The sequence below is a fragment of the Ailuropoda melanoleuca genome, chromosome 19 (assembly GCF_002007445.2).
Source record: "Ailuropoda melanoleuca isolate Jingjing chromosome 19, ASM200744v2, whole genome shotgun sequence".
Taxonomy (NCBI): Eukaryota; Metazoa; Chordata; class Mammalia; order Carnivora; family Ursidae; genus Ailuropoda; species Ailuropoda melanoleuca.
In genome coordinates, this window is record NC_048236.1 from 1,582,570 (window position 1) to 1,607,852 (window position 25,283).

General features: G+C 45.5%; 2 long non-coding RNA genes across 2 annotated transcripts; one reads left to right on the plus strand and one right to left on the minus strand.

Annotated features, from left to right (window-relative positions):
- LOC117797154 lies at positions 1–25,277 on the plus strand. The gene is made up of 3 exons (XR_004622062.1): positions 1–158; positions 10,539–10,628; positions 25,117–25,277. It is a non-coding gene; the product is annotated as an uncharacterized LOC117797154 (long non-coding RNA).
- LOC117797155 lies at positions 10,519–20,500 on the minus strand. Its single transcript, XR_004622063.1, has 3 exons — positions 20,296–20,500; positions 12,059–12,133; positions 10,519–10,659 (listed from the first exon to the last, which is right to left on the minus strand). It is a non-coding gene; the product is annotated as an uncharacterized LOC117797155 (long non-coding RNA).
- Positions 25,278–25,283: the final 6 nt, after the last annotated feature.

The following is a 25,283-nucleotide window of genomic DNA, read 5'->3' on the forward strand; positions in this document are numbered from 1 at the left end:
TTGGTTCCTCCGCGTTGGAGAGGGCGGGGATATGAGGCGGGGCCGACTGACAAGGGGGGTGGGGAGACAAAGGTCCTTGTGGATGGGTGGGGTGGGAGACAGGAGGGGGAAGCTTTTTTTCCTCTTAAAGGGGCAGGACTTATATCCGGGATTGTGGGGTGAGTTGCAGCAGCGGCAGCTGCACATGTGGGTTTGTTTATAAGAACAAGGTTAGAAACTCGCAGGCCTCCCCCTCCCCCCCAGCTCCTCCCTACTACCCCCTTACAGGCCGGAGATCCGCTACTGGTGGGGGAAATGTGTGCGTATGGTGGGTGGGGGGACAGGTAGTGGTGAGAAAGATGGAGGGGGGGGGAATGTTGCACCGCCCGGCCCGCGCCGGAGGAAGCGGCAGCTGGAACAGCTGGCTAGGGAGCCGCTTGCATGCTTCTGGTTTTTTCTTTTCCCTTCCACCACCCCCTCCCCCAGCCCATTCCTGCCGCCTCCAAACCCTCATTCTACCCGCCATCCCCTCTCAGCCACTGCAGTTCGGCATGGCCTGGGGTATCCTGGATTCCCGCAGGCACTTACGGGGGCGGGAGTAGGCGAGGGGCACGGGGGTGGGAGAGACTGAGTTTCTCACTGCAACCGGGTTCCGGGGGCCCAGGGGCAGTCTAAAAACGGATTACTATTTTTTTGGCCAATTGCTGCAGTCGGAGGGGTGGGGGCGGGGGAGGGTGAGATTCCACACCCCCTTCCTCTTCCTCCCACGTCCTCCCCCACCCCTCGCGGTCACTCCCTCCGCAGCTGTGTGCCGCTGGCGGCGCGGGGGTGAGACCCCAGCCCCGGGCTCTGCGGCTCTCCGTGGGGCCGTCGGTCTTTAGGAAAGCCTTGGGGGAAATGTTACATTATTTCTAGAGGTGGTGGGAGGGACTTGTCACCGGAAGTGAATGAGTCTAGCCTAAAGTCGGGACCAGCCGGAGGTGTGAGTGGGCAGCCAAGTCGGCGCAGTCACTAGCAAAACGCCGGGCAAGCGGCCGGCTCAGAGCCGAGACGCCGCCGGCTGCGGGCGCGCGGCAACCTCGCGTGCTCGGTGCAGCCCGCCGAGCGCGGGGCGCGTCTTCGACCCCGCCCGCCCTGCCAGGCTTCGGTTTCATCCTGCTCCGCACCCCGTGCCCAGCCTCCTCCGTTTCTAATTGGGGTATTTGCCCAAGAAACTGTCGCTTGAAATTTCACTGATACATCTGCATTTTGGTGCAGAGAAAGATGGGAGGAAACGAGAGAATTAAGACTCCTTTCCGGTTTTTCACGCCCCACTCTCCTCCTCCTCTTCCCATTTAAAACAACGAAACACAACACATAAATTCCTGTATTTCGCCGCTGAAAGCAAGCACAGATCACACCAATCGGCAAATTGCGCTGGGGTGGGGGTCCCGTGTGTATGTGTGTGCTGCGGATGGGAACCGGGAACTGAGTGGTGAAAATTTTCTGTGCTTATGCTTGTAGTAATATTCTTCGGTTTTGTTCGCTTTGTTTCATCTGCAAGCTGGATGAGGCTTTTTGCTTTTTGTGAGGTTGGGTTCTGAGGCTGGAGAAGGAAATATGGGTGGTTATCTTGTCTAAGTCATATGGGGGAATGCAATAGCTGCTTTATTTTACTAAGTTGATTTAACCAAGGAAGTGTTTAAAGAAGATTTATTTTGCTAGGGAAACAAAAAACAAAAACCTGACCTGTCTGCCTTAAGTTTTTCAGCAATTGAACCTGTCCCGCTCAAAATTAGGAAAGTTTGCAGCCAAACGAGATTTACTGGAGCTGCAGGTGCAGGGGAGGCAACATTTCTGTATTAGCCATAGTGAATCTATGGGTGGCAGTTAGTGTCTGTATCAGAAGTGGAATGGAACGTCGTTAAACCTTCCCAAGAACTTCATTTCTTCCCCAAAACAGGTTTTGGCATACAGGCCAGTAGACTTTGGAAGTTTCTGAATATTTTAAGTTGGGTGGTTCAAACTTGTATGAGAAAGAAGAGGTAAAGGACAGAAACCTGTTGACCCCGTGTGTTGAAGGCGGTGTCAAAGACTGATGTGGAGCCTGAGTGGGAATGGGCAGGGGTCAGTGATGTGGTCCTCATGAAGCATTGGCTTGACAGTTCTCCACAGCCCCCAGCACAGCTGCAAGCCAAGGTAGGTGGTCAAGCTCTGAATGTAAAATTACCTTTCTATGTTCAAGAGCAACAGGAGGGCTGGAAAGCCTCTAGCAGCGCCAGACTGTATTTGTGTCTTTTCTCTGTCATTTGAGGGCAGTCAATTCAGTGTGCATCCTTGAAAGGGATCCCAGCTCCTGGGAGGGAAGCGCCTTTTCCAATGCAAGGAGAGAGGGTGATTCATGACAACAATGTGGCTTGTGGCAAAAGGCAAGCAGTGCGAGAGCTCTGAATCCTACTTTCAAAGAGCTCGTGAGTCAAGTACTCCTCTCTTTTAGACATCTTGAAAGAATTCTAAGGTGTTCCAGACTTTAAAAATTATTTAACAAACAGGTACAGCTTATGGTTCTGTTTGTGAGATTGACTTTTGAACATCTTCAAAATTTCAAACATAGTAAAGGGGACGGTGAAGGGGATGGGTACTCCCCACCCAAGCTTCAACAGTTACCAACTGATAGTCTGGTTTCTTCTGAAGCTCTGGCCACTTACACACCCCGTCACCCTGATTATTTTACAGCAAGTCCCAGACATTGCATTATTTCATATTTTACAATCCATACATATTTCAATATGTCTCAAAAGGATGAGGACTGCCTTTTTAAAACAGGACCACGTCCCATCACCACATTCTAAAACAGTAGTGAGATTTCCTTATTATCATCAGAGTTCCAGTCTATCTTCATATTTCTTTGATTATCCTATAATTTCCTCCCTTTTTAAGTTATTTATTAAGGATCCAAAAAATTTCCACACAATGTGTCTAGTTGATCTGTTCCTTCAATCTCTTTAATTACTTTTAAATCCACCCCACCTCCCGCCCCTAGCAATTGTTTAGTTGGCGAAACCTGATCATTTGTTCAGCAGAGTTTCCCACAGTCTGGATTTTGCTGGTCGCATCTCCATACTGTATCAGATGTTAACGATTTGTTGTATTCATTTGATCTTTTAATGTCATAAATGAATGTTTATGTATTAGTATGCCACAGGAAATGAAAGCATTTCAGCACAGAAAACAGTCTTTGGGTATGGCCGGACAGCCAGGAATAAGGCCTTTTGCCGTTCTGTGGAGTTTATCAGAGACCCTGTGTGGATGGGCAATAACAGGCAAATACGGAGGTCCAGGCCCCTGTTTTCTAGTAGCTCCGTTCCAAAAAGGAGGTGGCATCTTTCAGCAAACATTGACTATAGAGTGGATTTAAAGCATTCATTAAAGAGCTCTACATGCCAAGTATCTAACATTAGGCAAATTTTTCAACTTAGTTGCTGACTTTTCTGACCCCCAAAAGATGAAAGCGTGAAGGAATGTGCCGTCCTTGCAAAGGCTCCAGGTTGGTCTGGCAAGCAGGACGGGAGCAGCCCCTTCCTTCCACCTTTGCCCCCGGCTCTCCTCCCCTTAAACCCCCTTCAACTTTCTGGAATGATTTTCATCATTGTACACCCAATGCCATTTATGAATCTAGCATCAGTTTATGAAGCACTGGCTGTGCCCCCCACTGAGCCCACAGAGGCCCTCAGGCTGCCAAAGTGAATAAAGACAGTATCCCTTTCCTCCTAGGGGAGGGCTAACTGGGACGGTAATGGCACAAACATGTAAAATTGTAACAGTGACAACTTCAGTAGTTACAGAAGGAAGAGGAACAGTGAGTGCCGCCAGGGGGAGGTTTGACCTTTATTGGGGAGGTCAGTGAAGACTTCCATGGGGTTGAGCCGAGGCTGGAAGGGTGAGTAAGAATCAGTAAGGAGAAGTGAGTGAACACTGACAAGTGTGTTCTAGGTGTATGGGCTCGTGAACTCACTGATGACTTTCTGGAGAAAATGCCAGAGGACTGCTGTGGGCAGGAGGCAGATGGCTGGGGTGTGAGGAAGATAGGGATGGATTCGGGTAATGGAGCCAGTGACAGACACAGATAACTCTTTGGAGAAGTCTGACTGTGAAGGGGAAGGGATAGTAACTGGGGGATAGGAAGAGGCCAGTGAGAGGTTTTCGTTTTTTACGAAGAAACCTAAGGTTCCTAGTAGAAGGGTCCTGAAAAGGCTGGGGGGAGTTGGCCCCCAAGCACAGGTGCAAGGATCAGCCTTAGAGCAGTTCTCTATTGCGATGTTGTGGTTTAAACTTTTTATTGTGCACGTTTTCCACATACACAAACTTTTTGACCTCTCCCCAGAGTAACAGATGCATGGAAATTGAAACAGAAGCTGTCGGAAACAGTAAATACTAGATGCTGTTTTCTGTTCTACTTACTGCAGTTCAGAAATACTGACCAAGGCCCCCTAAATTAACCTGCGGCTTAAAAATGCCAGCTGTAGGTAGGTTTGTACATTTGGTAATCGGCAGAGGAGTCGGATGGTTTCTGTTGTCTGTAAAGTAGGCGGCGAGGTCTTCTGCTGGGTGTGGGAGGAAGGGATGGGGTTGTCCGCAAGTGTGGGAAGGTTTGAAAGCTCTGTGGGAAGAGGAGCAAACAGTACGTTGCCCAGAGAAGTGGGGCTGGGTGGTGTGGATGTTCAGCACGCACTTGAGAATGAATGAGAACCTCCCGGAGACCAGCTCAGCGGAGGGACGGGGTGGGGGTGGCGTCTGGGGCAGGCCAGACGAAAGAAGCTGGTGTTGAGAGCCTGACCCTCGGAAGGCAGGGAATCCGCGTGAGGCAAGCTCTCCAGAAGAGTCTGAGGCTTGCTGCAGTTCCCCGTGCATTCCCTATAGGACTCTTCAGAAACTTCTATCATGGGGCGCCTGGGTGGCTTCGCTGGTTAAGTGTCTGATTTCAGCTAAGGTCTTGATCCAGGGGTCCCGGGATCCAGCCTGCCTCAGGCTCCCTGCTCAGGAGGAATCGGCTTCTCGCTCTCCCTCTGCCCCCTTCCCGTGCTCGCGTGCGCTCACTCTCTCTCTGCCCCCCCCCAAATAAATGACATCTTTTTTTTTTTTTTTTTTTTTTTTTTAAAGATTTTATTTATTTATTTGACAGAGATAGAGACAGCCAGCGAGAGAGGGAACACAAGCAGGGGGAGTGGGAGAGGAAGAAGCAGGCTCATAGCAGAAGAGCCTGATGTGGGGCTCGATCCCACAACGCCAGGATCACGCCCTGAGCCGAAGGCAGACGCTTAACCGCTGTGCCACCCAGGCGCCCCCAAATAAATGACATCTTAAAAAAAAAAAGAAAAAGAAAGTTCTGTCATTTTCCAGGAGCCCCACTGCCTGTCAGCAAATGAGCTTATGTCCTCTTCACAGAGGAAAAGCCCCCCAGTGGGAACCTGAACTTGCCTCCCATCTCACAGTTTGTCTGTGAACATCCACTTCTTTGTCTTTCCTTTCTCACCCAAAGCCAAGCTGTCCACCGGAGTTCTGTATCCCTTCCCTCTCCTGTTCCTAGGACCTCCAGCCACACTCATCCTCTCTTCCTTCAGGATCTTTCCTCTTTCTTCAGCATCTCCTCCCAGCAAGTAGGTTCCCTCAAAACAATTTTCCCTTTCTCCCATCATCCACCTAAGTGCATGCTCTAACTTTCTTCCTTAACAGACCTTTTACACTATTCTGTTTTTTTACTGTTTTCTTTTTTTAGAGAGAGCGCGCGCATGCGCACAAGGTTGGGGGGAGGGGCAGAGGGAGAGAGAGGCTCTTAAGCAGGCTCCACACCCAGCTCAGAGCCTGATGCGGGGCTCAATCTCATGACCCTGAGGTCATGACCTGAGCTGATCAAGAGTTGGATGCTTAACCAACTGAGCCACCCAGGCGACCCTACACTGTTCTATTTTTTGAAAAATAATTTTAGGGGTATAAGTAATTAGGTTTATTCCCCCCCCAGCTTTATTGACGTTTAATTCGATATATAACATTGCGTGAGTTTAAGATCTACAACGTGATAGTTTGATATACATATATGTGTATTGCAAAGTGACCACCGCAAGAGTTAGTTAATTTATCCAGGTTAGTTCATATATCCATCACCTCACATAGTTACCTTTTGTGTTTGTGTCTGGCGAGAACTTCTTTTTTTTTTTTTTTTTTTTTTAAAGATTTTATTTATTTATTCGACAGAGATAGAGACAGCCAGCGAGAGAGGGAACACAAGCAGGGGGAGTGGGAGAGGAAGAAGCAGGCTCATAGCCGAAGAGCCTGATGTGGGGCCTCGATCCCATAACGCCGAGATCACGCCCTGAGCCGAAGGCAGACGCTTAACCGCTGTGCCACCCAGGCGCCCCTGGCGAGAACTTCTAAGATCTACTCTCATAGTGACTTTCAATACACAATACAGTATTGTTAACTATAGTCACCATGCAGTATATCACATCTCCAGAACCTATTCATCTTATAACTGGAAGTTTGTACCCTTTGACCACCTTCACCCATCCCTCTACCTCTCCACCCCTGGCAGCCACCAGTCTACTCCCCATTTCTATGAATTTGGTTTTGGGGTTTTTTTTAAAGATTTTATTTATTTATTCGACAGAGATAGAGACAGCCAGCGAGAGAGGGAACACAAGCAGAGGGAGTGGGAGAGGAAGAAGCAGGCTCATAGCAGAGGAGCCTGATGTGGGGCTCGATCCCATAATGCCGGGATCATGCCCTGAGCCGAAGGCAGGCGCTTAACCGCTGTGCCACCCAGGCGCCCCTCTATGAATTTGGTTTTAACCTCAGACTTTTTAAACCGTAATCTACATTTGCTATGTCTCGTTTCTCAATTATCATCCCTCCTTCGCCCCTTCTCCTACGACTTCTGCCTCTGCCACTTTATTTGAAAGTGAGATTGCTGTCTTCCCTCCTAACTTCAAACTTGTTGCTGTTTGTAGCTCGAAGAGCTTGAGTACCCCTTCTCGAGGCACAGCTCCCTGGTTCTTAGCTCTCTGTCCATCCCTGGTCATCACTGCTTCTTGTCTCCTTCCCAGACTTCTCTCTGCCCACCCCTTAAATACCCGTGAGGCCAGGATTCTGTCCCAGTACGTCTCTTCTCATTCCTCTCGCCTCCTTGGCCAGCTTACCTTCTCCTGGGACTCCTGCCCCTGTGCTGACCACCTCTCCAATCCCTGCCTGCTCCTCCACCCCTCTCCTGAGCATGACCCTGAACTGCCCACACCTCTCTAGCTCTTGCCAAGTAACTCTTTACTGTACTTGGAACTATCTTCTATCTAAAATACCTCATCTTAAAAACACAAACAAAAATACCCCATCTGAAGTAGATGGCCTAAAATGACATCCTTATGAAATGAATGAAATCCTAAGGAAATGAAATGAAATCCAGTGATGTCCTTTTTCTCCTATATATAAGTTTCAATCCTTTGTTGCTGCATAACCATCCCAAAACTTACCAGTTTAAAAATAGCAATAATTGGGGTGCCTGGGTAGCACAGTCGTTAAGCGTCTGCCTTCGGCTCAGGGCGTGATCCCGGAGTTCCGGGATTTAGTCCCACATCGGGTTCCTCTCCTAGGAGCCTGCTTCTTCCTCTCCCACTCCCCTGCTGTGTTCCCTCTCTCACTGGCTGTCTCTCTGTCACATAAATAAATAAAATCTTTAAAAAAAATAGCAATAATTTATTATGTCTCACAATTCTGTGAGCTCCGCTGGGGCTGGAGCCTCCAAGGCGGCCTCACTCACATGTCTGGGGCCTTCGTGCTGGCTGTCGCCTGGTGCAACTAGCTTCTCCTCCTGGTGGCCTCTCTCATGCTTGGTCTCCTAGCTTGTGGTGCTTGAACTTAAGCTCTGCATGGTGCATAGTTTCCAAAGGGGCATAAGCCGAATTTGCTATGTGCATTATGACCTTCTCGGAAAGGGCCCTTTAATGTCCAGTCTTTCTGCAGTTCTGGGGGATATTCGGGCAAATTCTACATGTAAATAGTACTGCAAAAGAAAACCAGAGAATCCTAGAAAGAGACCTGGGCAAGCTCTGACGAATCCTTTAATACCAGGACAAAACCTGGCTTATAGTTTAAGGAAAAAATAAGGATATGTGGTAATTTTTTTTCATGACAATTAATTCAGCTCAAAGAAATATATTAAGAAATCATATTTTTCTTTTCCTTTTTTTAAGTATTTTTTTTAACGACAGCCTTTCTATCTGTGAAATCTTAACCTTGGGGAACCACTGATCTAATCTTACCTGACTTTACAGATAAGGGAGTGTAAAACAGTTGTATGTTATGTAATATTATGGAATGTGCTGTATTTTCTCAAAGACTAAGCTCTTTGACTGTAGACACCATAAGGGCTGTGGTTGTGTCTACTATTTTTTGGACCCCATAATCCCAGAATCTGGCATCATGCTTGGCATGGGAGGCTCACGTAATTATCCGTTGGAGAAATAAATGAATTGTTCAGCCCAGGCACTCTAGAATTCTAGGGTTTTTTTGTTTTTTTTCAAGGTCCAAAAACCAATTTATTTGTTTTTAATGTATATGTATATAAAGTTACAATTTAAATTCTATTTAGTTAGCATATAGTATAATATTAGTTTCAAGTGTACCATATAGTGATTCAACACTTCCGTACAACAGCGGACACCCAGCACTCATCACAACATGTGCCCCATCCCCCCACCCACCTCCCCTCTGGTGGCCATCAGTGTGTTCTCTATAGTTTAGAGTCTCTTTCTTGGTTTGCCTCTCTTTNCCTCTTTTTTTTTTTTTTTTTTTTTTGGTCCCTTTGCTCATTCATTTTGTTTCTTCAATTCCACATATGAGTGAAATCATATGGTATTTGCCTTTCTCTGCCTGACTTATTTCACTTACCATTGTACTCTCTAGCTCCATCCATGTCGCCGCAAATGGCAAGGTTACATTTTTTTTGGCTGAGTAATATTCCATTGTATATACACCACATCTTCTTCCATTCATCAACTGACGTACACTTGGGCTATTTCCGTAAATTTGGCTATTGTAGATAATGCTGCTACAAATGTCAGGGTGCAGGTTTCCCTTTGAATTAGTATTTTTGTATTCTTTGGGTAAATACCTAGTAGTGCAATTGCTGGATCACAGCATAGTTCGGTTTTTAACTTTAAAAAAAAAATTTATTTGTTTATTTTAGAGAGAGAGAAAGGGTGAGCGCACATGAGAGGGAGGGTCAGAAGGAGAGGGAGAGAGAATCTCAAGCTGACTCCCCACTGAGCATGGAACCCAACTCAAGGCTCTATCCCACGACCCTGAGATCATGACCTGAGCCAAAATCAAGAGTTGGGAGCTTAACCCACTGGGCCACCCAGGCGTCCCTTTATTTTTAACTTTTTGAGAAACCTCCATCCTGTTTTCCAGAATGGCTGCACCAGTTTGCATAGAATCCTAGTTGTTAATGGTATTTGTTTTTATTAATGGAGCCAGTAGACTCCTTGAGGGACTCTCTTCTCTATTGCCCAGCAGGGCAGGTGCTCAGTGAGTGAGCCCGCTGGCCATACAGAGATCAGACATATCCAAGAAAAGATAACCCAAGAACCTGAATGATAGCAAGAGCCACCATGTACTTCTCTTCTATTACCTCCTTTAATCTCCATGGTAACCTTGCCAGGCCCCAGTTGTGCTGCATGTTATAATTTGAAACAACAACAATTTTAAGATTCTTTAAAAGGTATTGCTGAATTTTAATTCCCAAACAGTTGTGAGTTTTTAATACAGACTTGGGGGGGATGTGGAGGTAACTTTTCTGCTTCAGTTTCTTCTTCAGTGTAAAGGGAATAGTGTGACCCACAGGGTTTTGAGGTCATTTGAAGGCTTTTGTTGAAATGCTCATTTATTAAGATCAAATGCTTTTGAAGTGTCCTGGCAGTTGAAAGTTAAATAAGGAGCAAAAAGTTTACTCCTTTTCAACTCTTCTGCCTAAAATTTTTAAGGTCCTCTTCTTTAGGTAGGATTTCATTATTTGCCGTAAAATGCCACTTTTGTGTGAAATACTATAAACTACTGTTTTCACACCACAAGTTCCAATGGAATAAGGTCATGAAATCCACTTAGTGGATGGCAGTCTTTTAAAAACGGCAGAAAAGGGGCGCCTGCCTGGCTCAGTTGGTAGACCTTGTGACTCTTGATCTTGGGCTGTAAGATCGAGCCCCATGTTGGGTGTAGAGATTACTAAAAAATAAAATCTTTTAAAAAGATGTTAGGTACTTGGGTGGCTCAGTTGGTTAAGCGTCTGCCTTCGGCTCAGGTCATGATCCTGGGATCGAGTCCCGTGTCAGGCTCTCTGCTGAGGAGGGAGTGTGCTTCTCCCTCTACCGCTCCCCCCTGCTTATGGTCTCTCAAATAAATGAGTAAATAAATAATCTTTAAAAAAAAGTCAAAAAGATGTCAGAATACATTGTGTTGCATAAATGAGCTTGTATGTATATGTTTTATGGACACACATACATGACTTACAAGATAAAATGTATTTCTTTTTATAGGTTACGGCCAAAAAAAGTTTGGGAAGATGGTTTTGTTGGGGCACCTGGCTGACTCAGTTGGTAGACCTTGCGACACTTGATCTTGCGGTGGTGAGTTCGAGCCCCATGTTGGGTGTGGAGCCTTTAAAAGAAAACAAATTTTACAAAAAGAAAAGAAAAAATGGTTTTGTGAATGATGCCTTGACATTATGGTATTCAAATTATACATCGGCATGGATGAAGGGACGTTTTCTGTGTCATTATGAAGAGATAGCAGTAAGGAAACGTGGGTGCTGAGCCAATTCCTGCGAAACGTCAGGTGGGAACACGTTTGTGCTGCCCCACACTTTTCTACTCCTGTTTCATTTGTGAAAATACTGTAAGGCTCGCTCATAAAAAGTGAAAAATTTGGGGCACCTGGTTGGCTCAGTCGGTTAAGCTTCTGCCTTCGGCTCGGGTCATGATCCCAGGGTCCTGGGATTGAGCCCTGCATCGGGCTCCTTGCTCAGCGGGGAGCCTGCTTCTCCCTCTCCCTCTGTCTGCCTCTCTGCCTGCTTGTGATCTCTCTCTCTCTGTCAAATAAGTAAATTAAATCTTTTTTTAAAAAAGTGAAAATTTGGAGAAGGAAACAATGGCACATAAAGTTTAGGAATGTGCGTGTGTAACAGGCTACAGTGTGAAGCATTTATGCCTCTAACAGTTGTGGGTTCTGCTTTCTGGAAGGGGCCCCAGTAGTCCTAGTCATGTAGTAACTTGAAATGTGCTGAGGCACGAATCTGAGTACATCCTAGTTGCCCTGTGAGTAGGGAAACAGTCCTTTAGCTCACGAGTGAGCCACGCCCCCCTGCCATCCATCTCCATTTTTTCTATACTTGGGTTTTTTTTTAAAAGATTTATTTTTATTTTATGGGGGAAGGAGAGAAGGAGAGAATCTAAAGCCCACTCCCCACTGAGCGAGAAGCCTAATGTGGGACTCGAACCCGATACCCTGAGATCATGATCTGAGCCGAAACAAGAGTCAGACGCTTCCCCGACTGAGCCATCCAGGTGCCCCTCTATTCTTTGTTTTAAGAGCATAACTCCCGTAAGGTAATAAAAAGTTTGTTCCCGTCTGAAGAATGACCATGCAGTAAAAGGTAAAGCTTGGGTATAACTGGTGATGTGAAGACACGCCAAGAAAGACAGCTCCTTGGCAAAGGTGTGATTCCCCAGAAAGCCAAAGTCGCTGCAGGTATCCTTATGTTCCACAAGCTGGCGATTCCTAGAGGTCTCTGTAGGTCACTCTGGCGGTGGTCGGGTCTGTGCCCTATGCTTTGCTGCCTTTTTAGAGCCTGTGGGGTGAGCATTGATTTGAGGCAGTATTCATTTACTGTATACCCTCTGAAAGACAGAAACTTAGTGTGTAGACATTTTCATTGTTTGTTTAGAAAGAGGAGAAATGATACGTTCTATCTACGGGCTGTGTTTTGGGTTTTGCTTATGGATTAGTGCTTTTTCATCGGCGGCTTTGGGAATGACTGTGTAAAGTTCTCTGAGATTACCTGAAGTGGTTCTGCTCTTTAGGATTCCGTGTTGTCCATCTCCAGTTTGCTGGGAGCTGAGGCCTTCGCACAACTCTGGAGGGGAGAGGAACAGTTGGGGACAGGACAGGGGTTGTCAGTGGATAAATCAGGACCAGAATCTGCTTCCGCTTTCACATGTGGATGCTAACTCTTTTGAAAGGATTACAATAAAGTCACTGATGGATTGACTCAGGTGCCCTTTCTCTAAAACACATAAACTGGATAGCTGGACGGGGAAGGGTTCACCCCCTCCCCATTCTCCAGTGTTTTTGACCTGAAGCGAGCATTTTGTAACAGGCCTGCGAGTCACAGTTGCCATGTAGAAACAGTAGGAAAAGGGGAGAAGCATGGTAGCTTATCAGGGTATGAGAAATTGTGCCTCCGTTTTTATTTCACAAAAAAGTTGGGCTGGGATTCATGCATTGATTGCTGCACCCCAGATGTCACCAGGAGCCTGCCTCCGCTCTCTCAGCTCTGCACAGCAGGGGCTAGGTGGGCGCCTCACCTAAATGTGATTAGGTCCAGGGAGAACTTGTCCATACTACCCCGACCAACTGTAATCAATTTGGTGGCCATTCGTCGAGTGCCTGCTCCCTCCCGACACCAGCCAGGGGCCTTGATAACAGTGAACACTCAGTAAATATTCCTTTGGCATATCCGTGCAAGATGCTATGGTTGGTCCTGGGGTGAGGGGGGCTATAAAAATGAGCGAAGCATAGTCCTCACCTCCTTGAGGCTCATGACCCAGGTATAGAAATGCAGATGACTAATTAAAAGTCAAGCCAACTGCGGTGTGTGTTACAAAGGAGGGAGGAAGTTCTATGGATGTCCAAGGGGTAAAGGGAATGGGCCAAAGAGGGGGCTGAGGGAAAGTAAGCAGGAAGGGGAGGTACCCGGGGAAAGGAATGCCGGGCCCTGGCCAGAACATGAGCAGAGCTGGGGAGGCACCAGTAGAATTTGAGGAACTTGGAGTAACACCATGTGGGAAGAGCACAACAGAAAGGGATGAGGTAGACAATGGGCCGGAGCCCACCGTCGTCATTCCGAAGGCACTGGGGCCCCATCAAAGGTTTTGAGCAGGGAGGGAAGCACCGGATTCGTGTATTAGGAAGAGGAGTTGAAGAGAATGGATTGGAGCCGGGGAGGTCCCCTTCCGGAGGCCGCTGCCATGGTCCGTTGGCTAAGTGACAGGGCTTGACCGAGGCCAGTGGAGATGAAGTGGAGGTTACTCGAGAATGATTTGTACCGGGAGCCAGTCTGTGAATTTATAATGGCCATGACCCTACCCAGCCGCTGGAGTGATGAGGTCAGCTGGCCGGAACATAACTTTTAAAATTGACGTACATTAATAACCAAAGGATTACTTGGTGAAAATGGAGCTAAGGCAAAAGGAGTTGGATGGGCTGAAAGTACCTTTTACTCAATCTGTAGCTTTATTGTACAGCAGTAATAATAAGGCTTAGGCTCCGGTGGGATACTTGGCCCGCCGCAGCTGCTCCCCCGGCCAGTGCTTTAGAAGCAGGTGGGCAACATATTCGAGGCTCTTTTGGTTGCAAGAGAGGGAACTCGCTCATAGGAGAGCAAGTAAAATGGGGAATAATTCAAGGAAGGAGAGTCTTCCACTCCAAGTGCTAGAAAGGCAGCCAGGCCTCATGGGGCTTAGAATATCATCAGGCACTTTCTCCACCGCTCTTCCCTCCCTTCGCACCCAATGAGAATCTCTTCTCCCTGACACACTGGGCTGCTTGTTCCCGTCCACTTGCATGGGCCCCATTATAACTGCTCCAAAATGGCAGCCTTCACCCTTAGTCTTTCCAGCCATATTGTCTGCTTCCCACAGCTGAGCCAGTTTCTGTGGCCCAAGTGCTAACATGAGCAGAGAGGATCTGATTGGTCCAGGTTGGGTCATTGGCCTTTCCGTAATCTAGTTAGGCTGAAGATGTGAGGTGATAGATTGTTTGAGAAAAAACAAAATGATGGTAAGCAACGGATAACTCTAGTATGCTGATATTAATGGTCAGCTCCTCCGGACTTTATGAATAAGCCAGTGTATTAGTCATGCGTGGCTGTATAACAAAGTGCCTCAAAATTTAGCAGTTTGAGGGGCGCCTGGGTGGCACAGTGTTTAAGCGTCTGCCTTCGGCTCAGGGCGTGATCCCGAGGTTATGGGATCGAGCCCCACATCAGGCTCTTCTGCTATGAGCCTGCTTCTTCCTCTCCCTCCCCCCTGCTTATGTTCCCTCTCTCGCTGGCTGTCTCTATCTCTGTCAAATAAATAAATAAAATCTTTAAAAAAAAAAATTTAGCAGTTTGAGACACCTGGGTGGCTCAGTCTGTTAAGTGTCTGCCTTAGGCTCAGGTCATGATCCCCGGGGTTCTGGGATGGAGTCCCACATAGGGCTCCTTGCTCAGCAGGGAGTCTGCTTCTCCCTTTGCTTGTGCTACTCACTCTTGCGTGCTGTCTCTGACAAGAAATAAATAAGATCTTTTTTGAAAAAAGTTAACAGTTTAATTTTTTTAAAAAGATCTTATTTATTTAATTGGCAGAGAGAGAGCATACCTGCATGACCAAGGGGAGGGGCAGAGGGAGAGGGAGAAGCAGACTTCCCCTGAGCAGGGACTCGATATGGGACTCGATCCCGGGACCCTGGGTCCTGGGATCATGACCCGAGCTGAAGGCAGATGCTTAACTGACTAGGCCACCCAGGTGCCCCTAGCAGTTTAATTTTTATTTTTATTTTTATTTTTTAAAGATTTTATTTTTATTTATTCGACAGAGATAAACAGCCAGCGAGAGAGGGAACACAAGCAGGGGGAGTGGGAGAGGAAGAAGCAGGCTCATAGTGGAAGAGCCTGATGTGGGGCTCGATCCCATAATGCCAGGATCACGCCCTGAGCCGCAGGCAGACGCTTAACCGCTGTGCCACCCAGGCGCCCCTTAATTTTTATTTTTATTTATTTTTTAAGTAATCTCTACACCCAATGTGGGGCTCAAACTCACAACCCTTAGATCAAAAGTCACACGCTCTATCTGCTGAGCCAGGCAGGACCCCAACATTTAGCAGTTTAAAGCAACGAGCAGTTATGTGGGTCAGGAACCCAGGAACAGTTTAGCTGGGAGTTTCTGCTTTGGGGTCTCTCAGGAGGTTGTAATCCAGCTGTTCTCTGGGGTTGCAGTAACCTGGTTGGGGGGGCGGTGATGTGCTTACACAATAGGCAGAAAGGCTCAGGGCCTCTCTGACTGTTGGCTAGAGACCTCAGTTCCTGGCCACATGGGTCTCTGCACAGACCCAGTGTCCTTAGGTCGGGGCAGCTGGCTTCCCCCAGAGTGAGTGATCCAGAGACAGCCCCTCAGATAGAATCTGCAGCCTTTATAACCTACCCTCAGAAGTGGTCGGCAGTCACTTCTGCCATGTTCTGTTAGCCACAGACCACCCCTGGTACCTGGTGGGAGAGGGGTAAACACAGGTGAATACGAAGACGTGAGGCTCCTGGGAGTCATCTCGAAGATTAGTCAGACTCGGGACTTACCACACGCAGGCAAACATCTGTTCAGTGCCTACTGTGTGCCGGGTGCTAGGAATTCAGAGCTATGTGACCGGGTTTCTGTCCTTGAGGGGCTCCCTGTCTAGTGACGGGAAGCCTTACAAAAACACACTGCCATGTGTCCCCAGCTTTCTTTCACCTCTGTGCACCCACCTTTCACACTACCACCACACTTATCCTCATAAAATTTGAATCTGTTCATACCAGTCTTTTATTTAAAATGGCACCCCGGAGCGCCTGGGTGGCACAGCGGTTAAGCGTCTGCCTTGGGCTCAGGAGGTGATCCGGGCATTCTGGGATCAAGCCCCACATCAGGCTCCTCCGCTAGGAGCCTGCTTCTTCCTCTCCCACTCCCCCTGCTTGTGTTCCCTCTCTCGCTGGCTGTCTCTCTCTGTCAAATAAACAAATAAAATCTTTTAAAAAAAATAAAAAATAAAAATAAATAAATAAAATGGTACCCCTTTTTTGCCTAGACAGGTGTTTGGGGGGGTTGTTTTTTGTTTCTTAAGATTTTACTTATTTATTTGAGAAATAGAGCGAGACAGAGAAAGAGAAGGAATAGGGGGAGGGGCAGAGGGAGAGGGAGAAGCAGACTCCCCACTGAACAGGGAGCCCCATGTGGGGCTCCATCCCAGGACCCTAAGATCATGACCTGAGCCGAAGGCAGACACTCAACTGACTGAGCCTCCTAGGCTCCCCCTGTCTGTTTTTTAATTTTAATTGCCACCGCAGAAACAAATACATTTTTTTTCACTTAAGCATAGATAAAATACCATATGATTTCACTTATGTGTGGAATCTAAAAAATAAACAAATAAACAAACAAAAAGCAAAAACAGAGCCATAAATACAAAGAACAAACCAGTGGTTGCAGAGGGAGGGGGTGGGGGATGGGCAAATGGGTGAAGAAGAGCAGGAGGTACTGGCTTCCAGGGGCGCCTGGGTGGCTCATTTGATAAGAGTCTGCCTTCGGCTCAGGGCGTGATCCCAAAGTCCTGGGATCGAGCCCCGCATCAGGCTCCTCTGCTGGGAGCCTGCTTCTTCCTCTCCCACTCCCCCTGCTTGTGTTCCCTCTCGCTGGCTGTCTCTCTCTCTGTCAAATAAATAAGTAAAATCTTTAAAAAAAAAAAAAAAAAAGGAGATACTGGTTTCCAGTTATGGAAAGACTTAGTCACAGGGATGAAAGGCACAGCGTAGGGAATATAGTCAGTGGTATTGTGCTAATATAGTGTGCTGACAGATGGTAGCTACATTTGTGGTGAGCCCAGCATAACATAGAGGGTTGTTGAATCACTGTGTTGGACACCTAAAATTAATGTAACATTGTATGTCAATTATATTGCAATAAAAATAATGAAAAATTTTTAAAAATTTAATCACCACCACAGTAAGAAATACACACACACATATTTAATTGAAGTGTAGTTGACATGTGGTATTATATTAGTTCAGGTGTACAACACAGTGATTCAACATTTATATACATTGCAAAGTGATCACCAGCATAAATCTCACTACCATCTGTCAGCAGAGAAAGTTGTTACATATTATTATATTCCTATGCTGTACATTGTATCCTCATGTCTTATTTATCTTACATCACAAACCAGCACACAGGTATAGACACGTTTATAATGAAAACAAATTTCACAAAAAAGTTGACACTACCTTACTACCTGTGATATAGTCAGATATTTTCCGTTCTAGGCTCTTTCATTTTTTGTGGAAGCTGTTCACTATCTCAGGAATCTTACAGCCTATTGAATTGTGACCTATAGTGTGAAAAGCAACAGCCTAAAGAATCATCCAGACTCCCTGCCATGAGCTACAAAGCCCCACATAAAGTTCCTCTACCTGGAGCTCTCTCCTCTCTTTCCCCACATTATTTAAAGAACTCTTATGCATCCTTTAAAGCCCAGCTTCCCCTCTCTTCTGGCATAGAATGACTCGCCTTCTCCTCTTGGCCCTCAGAGCATATCACTTGGTGACTGTCCCTCCTCCTTCCAGCCTGCTCTAGGGCCAGCTCCCGGAGTCCCCACTACATTTTCATAAAGTCTCTCCAAATATGTTTACCAAGACGTGGAGCAAATTAGCATCACACAGATGACAGGTGCTGCAAACCAGCGGTGTGTAGGTGGGGGGTGTCGTTGCACGCGGGTTTCCTGTTGCTGGAGCCACGTGCTGCAGAAACAGGATCCCTCCCCCTGCGGGCCAGTGTCTCACCCCTGCATGCAGCCAGCTCAGGTACTTTTCGCCCTGGAACTCATCACCCAGGTTCTTTGCCGCGGTTCGTTTTAGCTGTTCTGGTTTCTTTTTTTTTTTCTACTTTTTTCATTCGTTTGTTTTGTTGGGGACAGCCTAGTGAGAAACGGAAAGCTTCGGGCAGCACAGATAGAAAGGTCTGTGGGCCCCGCCCCCGGGAGGGGGGTTCCTTTCTGAAGTGGTATGGAAGGGGGGTTTTGAGGTTTTTGAATATTTGCTGCTAAGTATCTAAGAAAGAGATTTGTTTGCCCACATTTGCACTGTCTTGGCAGGCTAGCAACCTGACAAAATATCTTCTGGTTTTCTGCCTCTCTGTGGTTTTTATTTTTCAGGGGGAGAAAAAGTGACACCTTGGTTCAATGGTGCTGAAATACAATGGCTGTTTCCTTTTAACTTAAGAATTGATGCTAATGTGATTCCTAGGCCCAGCCTCTTGGGAGTTGCTGATAGACTATGCTGTGAGCCATAACCAGAAAATGGGAGGAAAAAAAACAATTAAATTATTCCTTCTCCAGTATTCTCATTTCTGCATCTGTCAACGGCTGTGTCACTGCCCAAGGATATGTTGACTTGGTGGTGGTGTGTGCATATTTGGGGGAGGAAAAGGAGGGGTGAAGACAGACTGTGAACAGATAATCACTGAGGAATATGATAAATAGTATGATAGAGGTATGCATTGCATGCATAGAGAAAGGAGGCATTCATTCCCTTCAAGCGGTATTTTTCAAATGAGGGTCACCCCCATTAGTGGATCATGAAATCCATTTACAAGGTGGCTTAATAGCACTTCTGAAAGTGAGATAGAATAGACAGAAATACAGTTGCCCCTTGAACAACATGGGGGTTAGGGGCCTCAGCTCCCCCACACCCTCTACTGCTTAGTCAAAAATCCATGCATAACTCGACTCCCCCAAAACTAAGAGCCTACAGTTGACTGGAAGCCTTACTGATAACATAAACAGTCGATTAGCGCATACTTGGTATGTCATATGTATTATATGCTGTATTTTTTTTCTTTTTTTAACCCTTTATTTATTTGAGAGAGAGAGGGAGAGAGAGAGAGCAAGCACAAGCAGGGGGAGGGGCAGAGGGAGAGAGAGAAGCAGACTCCGCGCTGAGCAGGAGCCTGACGATGGGGGGCTCGATCCTGGGACCCTGAGATCATGACCTGAGCCAAAGGTAGACGCTTAGCTGACCGAGCCACCCAGGCGCCCCTATATGCTGTGTTCTTACAATAAAGTAAGCTTGAGAAAAGAAAATGTTACTAAGAAATTCATAAGGAAGAGAAAACACATTTGCAGTGTTATAAGAAAATCTGCATGTAGGAGACCCTCGCAGTTCAAACCCATGTTGTTCAGGGGTCAGGTGGATCTCAAGTTGCAACCTTCATAGTAAGTTTAGGTATCGTTTTCCGAAACCTTTGTTTTAGTTGTATATTTATTGTATGTTAATGTGAAATCTGTTTCTTGGGAGTGAGTCTCAGGCAAAGTTGTCTGAAAGCCACTTGTAGGGGATGGAGGAAGGCACCTCAGAGGAGGTGGCATTTGAGCTGGGTTTTGGAGAATGGTGGACTTGCCCCAGAGAAGGAAGGGCATTCAAGGCAGAGGGAAAATCTTATGCCTACGTTGGGCAGGTTTGTTCAGGGGCAGGCTGTCCTCCGTGATTTCACTGCAGGGTACTGGGAGAGGAGCCACTGGAGGTGCTCCTGGGGGAGGGGGCAGGTGGAGTAATTCACGGGCCATTTGAAAATATAAGTGTTGGCACCTCAGCTCTCCGCAGAAATTCCAAGTCTCCCATAATGGGTTTGGCATTGGGAATCTGTATTTCTGATAAGCTTCCCTGGGCAGTGAAGTGCTAACGGAGGTGTGACACAACCAGCTGCTGGGGTTGTGAAAGGTGATTTTCGCAGTTTAGATAGAAGATGGAATGGGGAGGCCAGGCAAGAGAGAGATGAGGACCTGAAGTGAGGGGAAGGCAGTTGGAGAAGAGGGACTGGATTTGAGGGAGATTTGGGAGGTGGGTTGTGTGGGCTAAGGGAAGTAAGAGAATGAGAAGGAATTGTAGAGGGCCCTAAATATCGAGGGGGTTGGTCTGTGAACACAGAGACTAGAGGGAAGATCAAAGTCAGAAGGGGAGAGGATTACTTGAGTTTGGGTTTTTACCCTAGGACAGGACAGGAATAACTCCTCAAGCTTTCCCCATGCCCCGCGTGAACTATACCTCCAGAGCGTACGTTTCCTTTGCTCAGATTGCCCATCTCTGAACAACCTCCTAATCGTCTTAGACCTGACTGCAGTTCATCTAACTCCCAAGAGATTGATTCATACACTCACCTGCTAGCTGACTGGTATGTGAGGGGGTACACAGTGAGGGGATATAGAAACCTTTTCAGGTACAAGAGCACTTACCTCTTTGCTCAGGGTGTCCCCTTCTCGGTATCAGAATCCCTGGGAATGGAAGCAGTCGTTAGAAGACGTAGGTGAGAGAGAATTGTATGGTCTGAGGGGTGTCGCATGTGGGCTCTAAAAATGCCTGATTAGCTTTCCTGTGTTCAAATAAGAATGTGGCTCTTCAATGATCAGAATACTTGTGGAGGTTACAGTGTCCACACTCCCTCGGTATTTTTCTTCCACGTTGAGGACGTGTCTCAGTGCCTGTTTAGCACCTTCTGATTTCTTTGTCTTCAGCTGGTATCTACAAGTCATCTTTTAGGGGTGGTTCCTTATCAGATGTCTGACCTCTTAGTAGTTTCATTTTCAGAAAGGACGGTGACCTTTATTGGACCCTTTACATGGGACTCCTATCTTCGAGGCTCACTTTCTCAGCAAAGCCTGAAGGCGCTTTATACTAGCAGCCTGAAGCCTAGGAGACCCCGGTTCTGCTCCTGGGCATGGTGGTGGGGAAGGCGTGCTCTGCGTGGGACAGGTTAGGAGTTCTGGCAGCGTGTCAGAGGGGCTGGGGAGTTGTTGAGTGACACCTCCCAGCCGTGCATTCCAGCCTCGCTGACATGTGGTGTCTTAACCTGATGACTGTCCCCCTGCTCTCCTACTCGGTGGGGAAGCAGGCTAGATGTGTAAGACAGCAAGGCCAGTGGGAGTGCTGACTTCCTTTTTTTTTTTTTTTCTTTCTTTCTTTCTTTCTTTTTTTTTTTTTTTTACAGTTTTGTTATACTCCTTATCCTTGTACTAGAAGCTTGTGGGAGTTCAGACTTTTAAAAAATCTGTCAAGGAAAATAACCAACTTGAAATATGTCATGACTAGAATAGCCTTAGTCTCTACAAAGATGATTTAAAGTGTTTATATTCATCTATCAAATAACGGAGTCAAGGTTTTGAAAACAGTTGTAATCACTCCAATAAATTGCTTGTTTACCATTGCTTTGAAAACAATTACTTCTAATGATAGTATTAACAGTCACAACTAAGTAAGGGTAACTATTATTGAATATTTACTATATATCCGGTTCTAAAGCAAGGATTTTGTATACCTAATGTCATTTAACTCTCCCTCCACCAACCTGAGATACAGGTATTATTACCTTTGTGTTACAGATAAGGAAACAGAGGTGAGAGAAGTTTGAAAAGTGGACAAAGAGACCACAGGGCTAAAAAGTGGCAATGACAGAACTCTGAGTGGCGAGAGAGGGTGGGGTGTAGGGGGAGGGGGAGGAAGAACTCCAAACCCTTAGCCTCTTCTGCCGGTGATCCATTGGGCAATGGTTTTATGTGAGTCTAGGAGACTTACTGCGCTCCCTTCATGTACAGGGCTCTAGATATAGGTTGATTTCTTGTGTTCTTATGCATCTTGTGGACTGGGCTGTTTTTCTTTTATCCCACAAGTACTGACTGAGAGCTAACTCTATACAGAGTACTCTGCTAGGCCCTTAGAGAATAGAAAGCCCTTGAGGAGCTCTCTATCTGGGAGGGAACGTAAGAGAGAGATAATTAGGTTGAATCATATGAGATTGCCATTGGGAAATTACAAGGGACATACTAAAATAAATTACTGATGCATAACTAAAATAAGACAATATAATATTAGCTAAATCCTGTGACCTGTCCTGTTTCAGGTACCTTGCTAAACATTTTGCATGCACTCGTTCCTGAATCCTTAAAATAACTCAAACATAACTATAATTACCCCGATTATAGATGAGGAAGTTGAGGCTCTGAAGGGTAAAGTGAGTTGCCCAAAGCCACACACCTGGTTGTGACAAAGATGGGATTTGAACCCAGGTCAGCCTGCGCACAGAGCTAGTGCACTTAAACCCCAGAGCATAAGTATCTCTAAAGTACAAGTAAAGGTATATACCTTCTTTATGCACATTGGCAATTTTTCCATTTTTATTTCACATACACTATATATAGTGTATAGCATTTACTAACTCATCTGGTATATTTTGGTGTTTCTGTGATGGGGGCACGTCTGGTCACGTGCATCACCACTTAATCTCAGCGTCTGCTTTCTTCCCTGTCCGAGAATGGCCCACCAACCAAGGGGAACATACGGAGGGAAAAGACAGAAGACAGATATATTTCAACTGGTGTTATGTAGTCATTGGACCTGTTTATTTGGACGCCCAAACACATGCTAGAACATTTCAATTATAATTTAATTACTTCCTTTTTTGTGTGTGTGTATGTGTGTCCACTTGCCCTTCTTTCGTTCTGAGTCACACACGCAGATGGGAACCATAGGAATGACCATTTCAATCGTACATAATTAAATTACAGGCAATACTGTTAAAGTTATTTGTGTACAATCAAGCCATTTTAAGACGTTTCCTCTTAAAAAGTTTCCTGATCTCATATTCGGATACCAAAATCCTGTTTAGGTAAACCGTAATTTTAAATTTTATGTACAAAGGCATATCCCTTTTTTTAAAATGTTGTTTTTTTAATCACATGGGAAAAAATAAAGCAGCTTTTGTTTTGTTATAGTATTAAGTAATGTCAATTTTGATGGCGTCTGGTGAATCTGAGATTCTCCCCACTGCTGTCCCAGGATTTTGCAACACGCCCCAAAATTTAAAATTAGATTTGACAGCTGGCATTCTCAAAGTAGGTCGTCACAAATTAGACAGTTGTCCCGTCTGCCTAGCCACAGTACTGAAGTCTGTTTATATTAAAACAGGGAGGACTGCTTGTTCCCAAGATCCTTTTCAGGCCTTGAAGAGGGTGAGTTTCAGCATCAACCTGACTTGGGCTCCCTCACCAGCCCGTATTAGACTGATGACATCAGGCAAATTACTGAAACCATTGGGAGCCTCAGCTGCAAAGTCAGGTTGATTAAACCTTATTCTACAGTTTGTGGCAAGGTTCATCCAATAATGTCTATAAGCATCTAGGTGGTTAGTAGGCATTCAGGAAATGTCAGTACTCTTATATTTGGACATTCTTTTAAAAATCCTGCAATACCCTGTACTCTTTATTATAAGTGTATAAATTCAGTTTTGTTTGGTGATCTGTCAAAGTCAAATTTGTGTGTCTTTGGGGTTTTGGGTGACTTGGGAGAATAGCTTTCTGAAAACCATTAATATTTCATTGGAGCTGTGGAACAACAGCTGTATAACTTGCTTGGTAGGTCCTAATTGCAATGAATAATCCATGAACTCTTTTGAAATGTAATTCTTCGAAATGGGTATATAATTAAATTTCAGCCAATCCAAGAGCACTTTAAAACATGTTTAAAAATTTCCCAAGCCAATTAGAAAACTGGTTGGTCCAACTGTCAAGTGTAGAGAAATATGTTAATTTATGCAGACTACTGTTCCAGGAAGGCCTTGGCTGAATGTGAAGCACATTTTCTGAGAAAACACCTCGATGATACTATGTGATACTAAATCACTGAATATATTTTTAAGGCATGTCCAAATACAAAGCATACATTGTGAATGACAAAGCAGCAGTTACTAGAGCAAGATATGGTTTGTTTTTTAAAAAGATTTTCTATCTTGAATATGACAACATTGTATGCCAACCTTGACATACTTATCTTGGGCAGTACATTATAGTTACAGTATCCTTATAAAAGCAAGCAAGGCGTACCACTATTGTGTTTTTTAGTTCTAAGGGGATATAGAAACTAAACAATTTCACTTAAATAATTTAAATCTAGAGATAATTTGATTTAAAACTCACCAAATACCTGGGGGACATGGGTCTGAACATTCTGTTTATCAGCAGGACCCCCACTGCTGTATGTATTACAAACTAATTTAAAATAATTTTAGAAGATTTCTGGAGCTTACATATGTAGTTTTTTAAAATCTGAGTCACATTCTTATACAATTCATCTTTTACCTGCCCTTGGTGTTTATTTAAAAGATAACAAGACCCCCACTATATTTTCTTGGGCATTTACAGGAAAAGTAAATACAATTAACCTAGACACAAAGGCACCCCCTCCGAATCCACACTATCATAATTAACGTTTCCATAAACTCTCTGAGGGCTAGATGGTTTATGGAGACCTCTCAACAATTTGGATTTGAGATAAAAAACGGGTGGTAATTATATACTTGCATCAAAGAGTGTTAAAAGATTGGGTAGCTCCCTTTTTAAGACTGGGGATCATGTAATGAAATTCCACATATTTGGAATATTGGTGGTGATAAAGGATATCTACATAAAGAGAAGGCAATAGGAATTGGATCTTTCCAGTGACTTAATCAGCTTCTCACCTTCGTCTTGGCCGCTAAAGTTGTGTTTTGTTTTGTTTTCTGTTCTTTTTAGTGCTGACTTACAGATGTCACAGATAAGGTTTCACAGCATTCTGGAATGGAGAGGGTGTTGCGAAGGGAAGCCTAGTACATTTAAAAGTTAGCATGAATCAGTTATTTGCCAAATAACTAAGTAAAAGTGTTGTTTTACTTTTTAAAAAAGCATATGCAAAAAAGGTATTTACTGATTCTAATCAGAGTTCTAAACAAATATTGTGTTTTTTGTTTTTAACCCCCGGCGCCCCCATCCCCCGTCGAGATAAAACTGGAGTGTGTGTGTGTGTTGTGTGTGTGTGTGTTGAGGGCGCCTGCAGAGAATAGCACGCATCTTGTAGACCTGAAAAAAAAAAAAAAAGCCAAATAAACCTGTTTCTTGAATAAACCAGTACATTTCTGAAGTTAAAAAGAATCCCAAAGGAAACAGGAATTGACAGCTTGGGAGCTTGATTTTTGAAAAAAAAAATTTTTTTTTAATTAAAAAAACCCTAATCTCCACATTTTTTGCTAGGCGAGAACCGAAGTTTGGAGGTAGACGAGCAGGCGAGCGGTTTGCCCGGGCGCAGAGCATGAAGGCCGGGCGGGCGCGGGGAGCGGGCGCCCGCCGCCCGGCGCGGGGGTGAGCGAGAGAGAGAGCGGAGCGCGTGTGGCCGGCGCCGCTCGGCCGGGAGCTCCCGC